This window comes from Scaptodrosophila lebanonensis, unplaced genomic scaffold (assembly GCF_003285725.1).
Source record: "Scaptodrosophila lebanonensis strain 11010-0011.00,11010-0021.00 unplaced genomic scaffold, SlebRS2 tig00000061-arrow-pilon, whole genome shotgun sequence".
NCBI classification, from domain to species: Eukaryota; Metazoa; Arthropoda; class Insecta; order Diptera; family Drosophilidae; genus Scaptodrosophila; species Scaptodrosophila lebanonensis.
Window position 1 is genome coordinate 7,775,330 of NW_022060554.1, and position 8,992 is coordinate 7,784,321.

Consider the following 8,992-nt stretch of genomic DNA (forward strand, 5'->3'; position numbering starts at 1 on the left):
ACTACAATACTGCTTTAGCAATATCCGCACACTATTTCTTGTAACTGCTATAGGGACGATCATCACAATAAGAGACTATTTAGGTTGTTGGATGGAGCGGGTACACTTAAATTTATTACCCAACAGGAAAATAAAAAAACAAATATCAATAGGTGTTCCAAATTAGTCTTTAGGTGTTATACACCCATTCCATTCCCCGACGAAAACTAAACACTAGTTGAAATACAATAATTCATCAGATGAAACCATACAGAATACAAAATATAGTAAACCATCTCTTCGTTTCTGAACCAAAATATCGCAGATAGATTCATCGCTGGGACATAACCTACTTACTATAATTATTCAATACCGATTTTTATACCCTGTACCCAAAGGGTACAAGGGTATATTAGTTTTGTGCGAGTGCACATGGAACACACAGAAGGAGGCTTGGTAGACCCCACAAAGTATATATATTCTTGATCAGCATGACAAGCCGAGTCGATATAGCCATGTCCGGCTGTCCGTCTGTCTGTCCGTCTGTCTGTCTGTATGAACGCAAGGATCTCCGAAAGTATAAGAGCTAGAATAACCAAACTTGGTATACAGATTCTTCTGAGACCGAGAAAGGACGAGTTTGTTCATTTTTTCTGATCCACCCCCCCCCCCCCCACTCCCCCCCTATTAACGATTTTCTATAACTCCCGTAATTCTTGGAATTTTAAACTAAAATTTGGTAGTCACATTAGGTTAGTAATTATATATCCGTATACCAAGTTTCATTATGATAGAATGATTGGAAAGAAAGTTATAGCCATATAACCAGGCCCAATGCACACATACATACATATGTACAAGTACACAAACACGCATAAGGCACGATTCTGATGTAAATGTAAATGTATGTATGCATGCATGGAATATTTTATATTTAATTAGTTAATATTTAGTTAATTAATTAAATTAATTTAGTTAATTAATTTAATTTAATTAATTAATTAATTAAATTACTTTTTTGTGGGGTGGTACAGGGTATTTAAGAGTTGAGCCTGCTCGACTTTAGCATTCCTTTCTTGTTTCAAATTAAATCGTATGATTTAACTAGCAACCCGTTTATATAAAGATTAATGATTAAACAAGATAGAACGCTACAGTCAAGCAAGCCCGACAGTAAAATAGCCTGTACTCTCCACAAAAAAGAAAAATTAAAAAAAAAAATTAAAAAAAAATTAAATTATTAAAAAAAATGAATGAATGAATGAATTAATTAAATTAAATTAGAATACATGTTTATGTTCAGTTTTAACAGCATACATTTACATGACGTACCTATACGTGTTTATATGCGTGTATGTATGCAGCACAAAGTTGAACCAAAGCAGCAACAACAACAACAGCTGCGGGCAGCGTTGCCGACAGAGCTGCAGGCAGCGCATGAGCAGCGATTTTACTTATGGCTATAACTTTCTTCAGAATTGACCTATCATGATGAAATTTGGCACACGGACACATTAGTACCAACTGGATGTACCGACCAAAATTTATTTCAAAATTCCGAGAATTACGGAAGTTATAAGAAAAAACATGAATTGCGGGGGAGTGGGGGGGTGCATCGAAAAAAAACTCAAACTCGAACTTTCTCGGTCTTAGGAGAATATGGAAACCAAGTTTGGTTATTCTAGCTCTTATACTTTCTGAGATCCTTGCGTTCATACGGACAGACAGACGGACAGACGGACGGATCAAGAATATATATACTTTGTGGGGTCTGCCACGCCTCCTTCTGTGTGTTACATACATGCGCACAAAACTAGTATAGCCTTTCACCCTTTGGGTACAGGCTATAAAAATATATTTCCTTCGGCAACATTAAATAAACCTTCTGTTTGCATTGTTAAAATTCTCATCGCGCCATGAAGATCATGTTTAGTTAATATTTTACTATATAGTATTGTATACAATTTGTAGATGTACGCTATTCTTGTCCGTTTTTATACTCTGTACATGAAATGTACAGAAGTATATTAGGTTTGCGGGAGCTGAAAAATGTAACAGGCAGAAGGAGGCGTGGCAAACCCCACAAAGTATATATATTCTTTATCAGCATGACGAGACGAGTCGATCTAGCCCTGTCTGTCCGTCTGTCCGTCCGTATGAACACCTGGATCTCAAAGACTATCAGAGATAGAGACACAAAATTTTCCACAAAGATGCCTTATGTGTGTATTCTATTATTATTCTAGTATTATGTCCGTATGCCAAGTTTCACTATGATAGACCGATTTAACAAGAAGTTATAGCCATAAATATATTTGCTGCTGCAGCGCTGCTCAAGCGCTGCTCAAGCACCGCCCGCGGCTGTTGTTGATGCTGGTGCTTTGGTTGACTGCACACATGTTTACACAGACACGATGCGCATAGCCATACATACACTCACACAGACGCAATTGCTATGTAAATGTGCAATTATAATCCCTTTACGTGAGTTCGAATACCGAGAGAGGTAAAATCGATCCAAATTTTTTTTTTTTCTTAATTTTTTTTATTTTCTATAATTATTGTAAACATATATACAGAGTATTTCAAAGTCGGGACACCCGACTTTAACTTTTTTACTTGTTCATCCTCATTTGAAACCAAAACTTGCAGTATACATACATATATCTGCAAAATGCCTCCAACACACACCCAAGGAGAATATTCATAAATGCACTCAAACTGTATGTAATTACAAAATGCTGCAATATGAAAAATGTAAAGTCACGAAATGAAGCCAATTCTATGGCAAATATAAGAACAGCGACGTCACAACATTAAAAAACACCACAAAAAAAAAACACAAGCCACAACGGAGGCAGTCACAACAAATGGCTAAAGATGCAAAACGCAAAATAAAAAGCAAACAATTCAATTACGCAAAATAAAAAAATTCGCCACGCGACAACAGCATGCGAAAAAAAAGAAGAAAATTAGGTAGTGGATGGGACACACGAAACATAAATTATGAAAAACGCTTCACTTGCGCCACGAAAAAGCATAAAAACAAAAAACAAAGCAGTTGGCAAAAAGAAAGAAAGAAAGAAAGAAAGAAAGAAAGAGAGAAATTTGGGAAACCGTACCCAGAATGCAGTGCAGACATGTGCATTAAATGGTTAACATGATTTTTCACTCATTAACAACGCGTCCGCCGCGGGGGGCAGGGGCGGCCTTGTGTTTTTGGCATAATTTATGCATGTGTGCGTGGCCATGTGTGAGTGTGTGTGTGCGACGAAGTGTTGAGAGAAGCACCGAAGTTTGTGCGAAAATAAAAATGCGCCGTTTTGGCGTCTGACGATGCAACGAAGCGTGAGGCTCGGTGGTTACTTACTTTAAAGGTTTTCGACCAAGTTTCCCTTGCAGTATTTATATTATTTATTTTCAAAGCACTATCGAGCTAGAGTAATGGTCGTAAAATACTACACTAGACACCATGGGCGTAGACACCAGGATTAAATCTAGGGAGGGGCAAAATTTTGTTGGCCAAGTGTTTTATTATCAAATTATTTGCACTGGAGTGAAAACACATTAATAATATGAAAAATAGTGAAAAATTAAATTCAAAATAATGAAAATGTGCTCATATAGTAAAAAGATAATAGGAACGATAAACTACTTGTAAGACTATAATTTGAGAAGTTCAATTTATAAAGTAAAGTCTTCATTTAGCTTAAGCATATTCTCAGAATGGGGCAAAAGTAAGTTTATTCTTCATAGAATCTAATTTTTTAAACTATGTGAACCGAGCCCACATACGGAATATAAATTGACCTTTTCCAATATTCTGAGCGTGTTGTCGTGCGACTAATTTTGGTATTGTCATATCTGCCCAAATAAAAAATGTACTATTTTTTTAATGTTTTTTCTCGCATTTTAGTGATTTTATAAAACACGATTTGTTATTGTTCTTATATGCTCCGCACACTGCAATTGGTCCAAGCTTATGCGTCGTAACACATTTTCAACCGGCTTTATCACAGATCAATATTCAGTTATAATTAAGACGCGTATTATAAAAACCGAAAAGGGAAATACTTTTATACTTTTGCGACCATCGATTTTCGCATACCCACGCTAGTATATTGGGAGCATACCTTCTTCTTATGTTTGATTTTGGAAAAAATTACTCATGTCTTTAATTGTAGATACTAGATTACCAAATGGAGTCTGACGCAAGGTGCCCGCTAGACTAGACTAGACACTAGACTAAAAGCTTAGCTAATTCATGTTGTTCAACTGCTCTATAATTAGAATTTCGCCTTGACTTTTGTTTTTATTTAGTATCACAAGGACCTTACTAAATACTCATCACTTTCCACTACTCGTATAGACCTTTTCCTACTAACACGCACATTTGATTCTGATACCGCAAAAGTCTTTTGCTGAGCAACTAAATCGCAAACTTTAGTGGCTCATTTATATTTGAACAGATTCCCATGATCCACTAACCAACAATACGCAATCAATAGGCTATGAAGAAGCCAAAGTGCAATCGAACTAATGCCGAAGAATTTGAATTCATAATTCATATGCGCCACACAGTCTGCGGCAATCAAAATGCCAAAAAGTAGCAGTCGGGCGGTCTACAAAACCGCAGCAGCAGCTTCAAATTTAAAATGCAAACGTCCTCCGCGCCACAGCCGCCGCATCCACGCTTTGAGGCCCACCTTGCCCGGCGCCCGTCCGGCAGCGACTTCAACTCGGAGTCGAGCACAAACGACATAATTATAGCGTGTCTGCTGCAGCTAATGCAAACAAACATGCTGGGATTATGATTTGGGGCTGCCAGACAGCGCTGCGATGAGGAACCGCTGAATCGGACGGATCGGACGGGTCGGACCGACGGGTAATAGACCGATAGAGACAGACAGAGCCTCACGAAGCGTGCGCCAATTGCGTTGACGTCGCCAACGACGACGTCGATGATGACGGCGACCAGTGCTGACCCGTAACAAGTAGCTGGCGAAATGTTTAAAATTGGGTTCTACGTGTTGCACCACAACGCACAGAGATTGGCAACACTTGGTCGGCAGAGAACTGCAGATCGTGCGATGCCAAAGATTTCCCGCTATTGCCATTGCCCATACAATGGTTCAGTTTGGCTATGGAGTTGAACAAATTGGCCAAATATGGCAGGGGAAAAAAAGGGTATCTTGAACTATACGTATTGTTGCGATTCAGAAGAACTTAGAGCGTATACCCAAAGTTAATCGACGGTATACTTCATATTAATCGCTATATAGTCTGACACTACAAAATTAACATATTTTTATTCAGAGTCGCCCCGCTAATAAGTCGCATTTTTCAAAAACCCCTCTTAAAGCGCAGGTTTCAGATCATCTTAACAAGAAGGTAGGAAAAATCTTGAACTATACGTATTATCGCGAGTCAGAAGATCTTAGAGCGCATACTTAAAGTTAATTGATGGTATACTTCATATTAATCGCTATATCGTCTGACACTACAAAATTAACCTATTTATACCCTGTGCCCAAAGGGTGACAGGGTTACTAGTTTTATGCGAATGTACATACATAACAGGCAGAAGGAGGCGTTGCAGACCCCACAAATTCTTGATCAGGATGACAAGACGAGTCGATATAGCCATGCCCGTCTGCCCATCCGTCTGTCCGTCCGTCTGTCCGTGTGTTCGTCCGTCTTTATGAAAGCAAGGACCTCAGAAAGTAAGAGCTAGAATAACCAAATCTGGTATCTAGATTCTCCTAAGTCCGAGATAGGACGAGTTTGTGTTTTTTTCTTTTCTGATGCACCCCCAGTCCCCCGTTATTCATGATTTTTTATAACTCCCGTAATTCTTGGAATTTCAAAGTCCAATTTGAATATTTACATCCAGGTAGTGATTATGTGTCCGAATCTCTGGCCAAGCTCAGATTGGAGCAGTTGTTATTGTCGCTGCTTTAACTTATTGATTCAGATGTAAGTGTAATCCGTAAATAATAAATTTTGTTAATTAATTAAATTAATGAAATTTTTTTAATTTTGTTTTTTGTGGTGTGGGTATTTAGGAGGGTATTTAAGAGTTGAGTCCACTCGAGTCTAGCATTCCTTTCTTGTTTAATTTATAGTCGCCCCTCTTAAAGCACAATTTTGCGATCAGCTTAACAAGTAGGAAGGAAAAATGAATAATAAATTTGGTTATTCTATTTTTATACTTCCCGAGATCCTTGCATACCATCGCGCACACGGACGGTCAGATGGACATGGGAATGACTTGGCTTTTCATACTGATGAATAATATAAGAATATACATACATGTTGCATACATTCAGTAAAGTGCACACTAAAATTTAAACAACTTTTTATTTAATCCCATACACTGCTCAAAATTAGCATTCAAATCGCGTAACTCCCGCCATAGTCAGCTTTTTTAAAAATTCTACTCTACAAAATACTTTTGAATGCATTTGCAATAAAAAGCTAAAATTTTGCAGCTTTCGTCATTGACTGCCGTTTATTGTTTAATAAATTATTACAAAACAAGAATGAAATGCTGAAACTAAAACAATAATGTGTTATTATATTTATTATCTACTTTTAATTTAAAATCATTTATTTGACAAAGTGACAAAGACCCCACTGTGCTGAGCGCTCATTTGATTTTGCAAGGCTTTTAATTTGATGCACCCGCACAAGAAATCGCTGAACACTTAGAGCTGAACTTCAACCACTCGGATGAGTAGGGCTAAGCCAGACCCAGATGTATCAGAAGTAGTGCACTTCAATCATGTGCATTGCGATATCGAATCGATTGGCAATGCTTGCGAAATAGGCCGACATGTGCAGGGCAGGACAAATGAATCTGAGTGCACTCCACTCGCTGCTCCCATACACGAATTTATAATTTCGCCTTTAACAATTTGTTGTGCGGCTCCCGTTTGGTGGTTTCCCAATGTCATCACCCTCATCTCTGCCAGCGCCACCTTCGTTTGCGAAAATTCTTCATGGGAATTACATACGTGATAGATTGTTTTTCCCCCAAGTCGCTTGATTGGTTTTCTGTATTTTCTGTATTTTGATTACTGGTGTGCGATTGCCGACATTTCATATGCGACGTGACTGCATTGTGAATCGAAAAAAGAAACATCCATAGCGGCAGAGTTACCTTAATAACAACGTGGCACATGAACATTCATATGCGATATCTAAATGGCTTCAGTTGTAATCTCCATAAATGGGAGTCGGATGTCTATGGTACTCTAGTGTTTAAGAAAGCAGTCAGCCTTGTATCAAAGATTAAAACGTTTTATATCACTGAGAAGGCTAAAAGGCTGTTATGATAAGGAGGCGTGGGAGATCCCACATATATTCTTGATCACGTCCGTCTATAAGGGTTAGAGCGACCAAATCAGCTATGCAGATTCTTCTAAGTCCAGAAAGAACGAACTTATATATTCTGTGTTTATTTTCATTGTTAGCATCATGGTAACTTAGAATGAATCCTAAATTGCAATGCTATTTTATTGCCATAGCAACCAACCATGCTTTCTTCTATCTTTTTCAAATAAGTTGCATTTGAAACTTATCGTTAGTTTCAATAGTTACAATACTTACAGACAACCGTGGCTAAGAAATTTCCAGCCATTTCTAAAATCCAGGCGTTCATTTGGACAATCGAACGGACGAACAGATCGAATTATCTTATTTGATTAAGATTGATTAAGATTATATATATAGATATTTCCTTGAACTGTGTATGCATGTAATCTGCACAATTGTTATATACTTGTTAAGGCGTCGAATACAGTAAAAAGGGACGCATCCAATTTTGTTAGTGCATTGCCTAACGATCGAAAAGAAAACTAATCGGGCTACCCTAAACGAGATCGTAGCTACGCCCATGAGTTTAGAATAAGTACATACAAATAGTTTTTGAAATACCTCTCAAAACGTTCACACGCAAAATTCCAGTTTTTCCTTAAAAAATTCTAAATCATGGACACCTTTAAGTATCTTAGGCCTGCCTGGTGGTCGATATGTTTGGTCCTGTTGCTGATTTTACAAGTTGGAAGAGGAGCCACTGGCCGTACGACTTTTTGGGGCCAGGAAGGCCTACCTAAATTAGCTGAATGTGCGCTGGATCTGTCTAAAAAAGCTTTAAAACCGTAGACATACCAAATGGTAGTTATAAGATTCAACGTTTCATTGCTGTAATAACTGCAAAAGATGGATTGGAAAATATAAAATCACAGCTTCTTGCAGTTGGCAACAAATCAACGAACACGAAGAATAATAAGCCTGCATTAAATATAAATCTCACAATGCTATCAACAGAACGCAGGAGACAACAAATGTTTAATGCTGACCCCGACAGTACTGCGGCAACAAGGCGCTCGGGCGCTCAGGCGTCCAGACATCCCATCACTCGACCAACTCACAACAGGTGGTACATGTTGATGTTGCTCCTACTCAACGACCAAGTGGGCTCCCATTTGAGTGGGCAGTGAATGTACAAAGCGGGGCACATGTAAGCGCATTAAGCCAAATCACAGAACATGCTTAGCCCCAGATTTTGAATAATGTTTTGCGTCGATAAACTCAATATCAGACAATAAATCTCCGAGCGCTGCAAGATCAAAAGTGATCCAAACGATTTTCCTATTAAAATTACGCTAATCCACAGACACTCGTCAATGTCACAAGGGGTCAGTAATGACCACGGGCATGTACTGCAAAAAAGCTCTCTCATGCATATCTCTGTTAATAGAGTCGTGATCAACGACCACGAAACAACCTGCACATGGGACTGACCACCTACAAGTATTTGTTTTTGGGCGCACGGCCGATCGGCCGATCGGCTGATCGGCTGATCTCGGTCTGGCCGTTACTGTGGCTGCTGTTCTTGCCATTGGTGCTGTTGGTGCTGTTTCTGTTGTTCAATTAAACTCCTTGCCAATAAATTCTATGCAGTAAGTCGTTTAATCTAAATTAAGCACCGACCACTGCCGATGGTTCG

General features: G+C 38.6%; 1 long non-coding RNA gene across 1 annotated transcript; it reads left to right on the top strand.

Moving 5' to 3' along the window:
• Nucleotides 1-7,959: 7,959 nt before the first annotated feature.
• Nucleotides 7,960-8,620, top strand: LOC115624837. The gene is made up of 2 exons (XR_003995494.1): nucleotides 7,960-8,186; nucleotides 8,239-8,620. It is a non-coding gene; the product is annotated as an uncharacterized LOC115624837 (long non-coding RNA).
• Nucleotides 8,621-8,992: the final 372 nt, after the last annotated feature.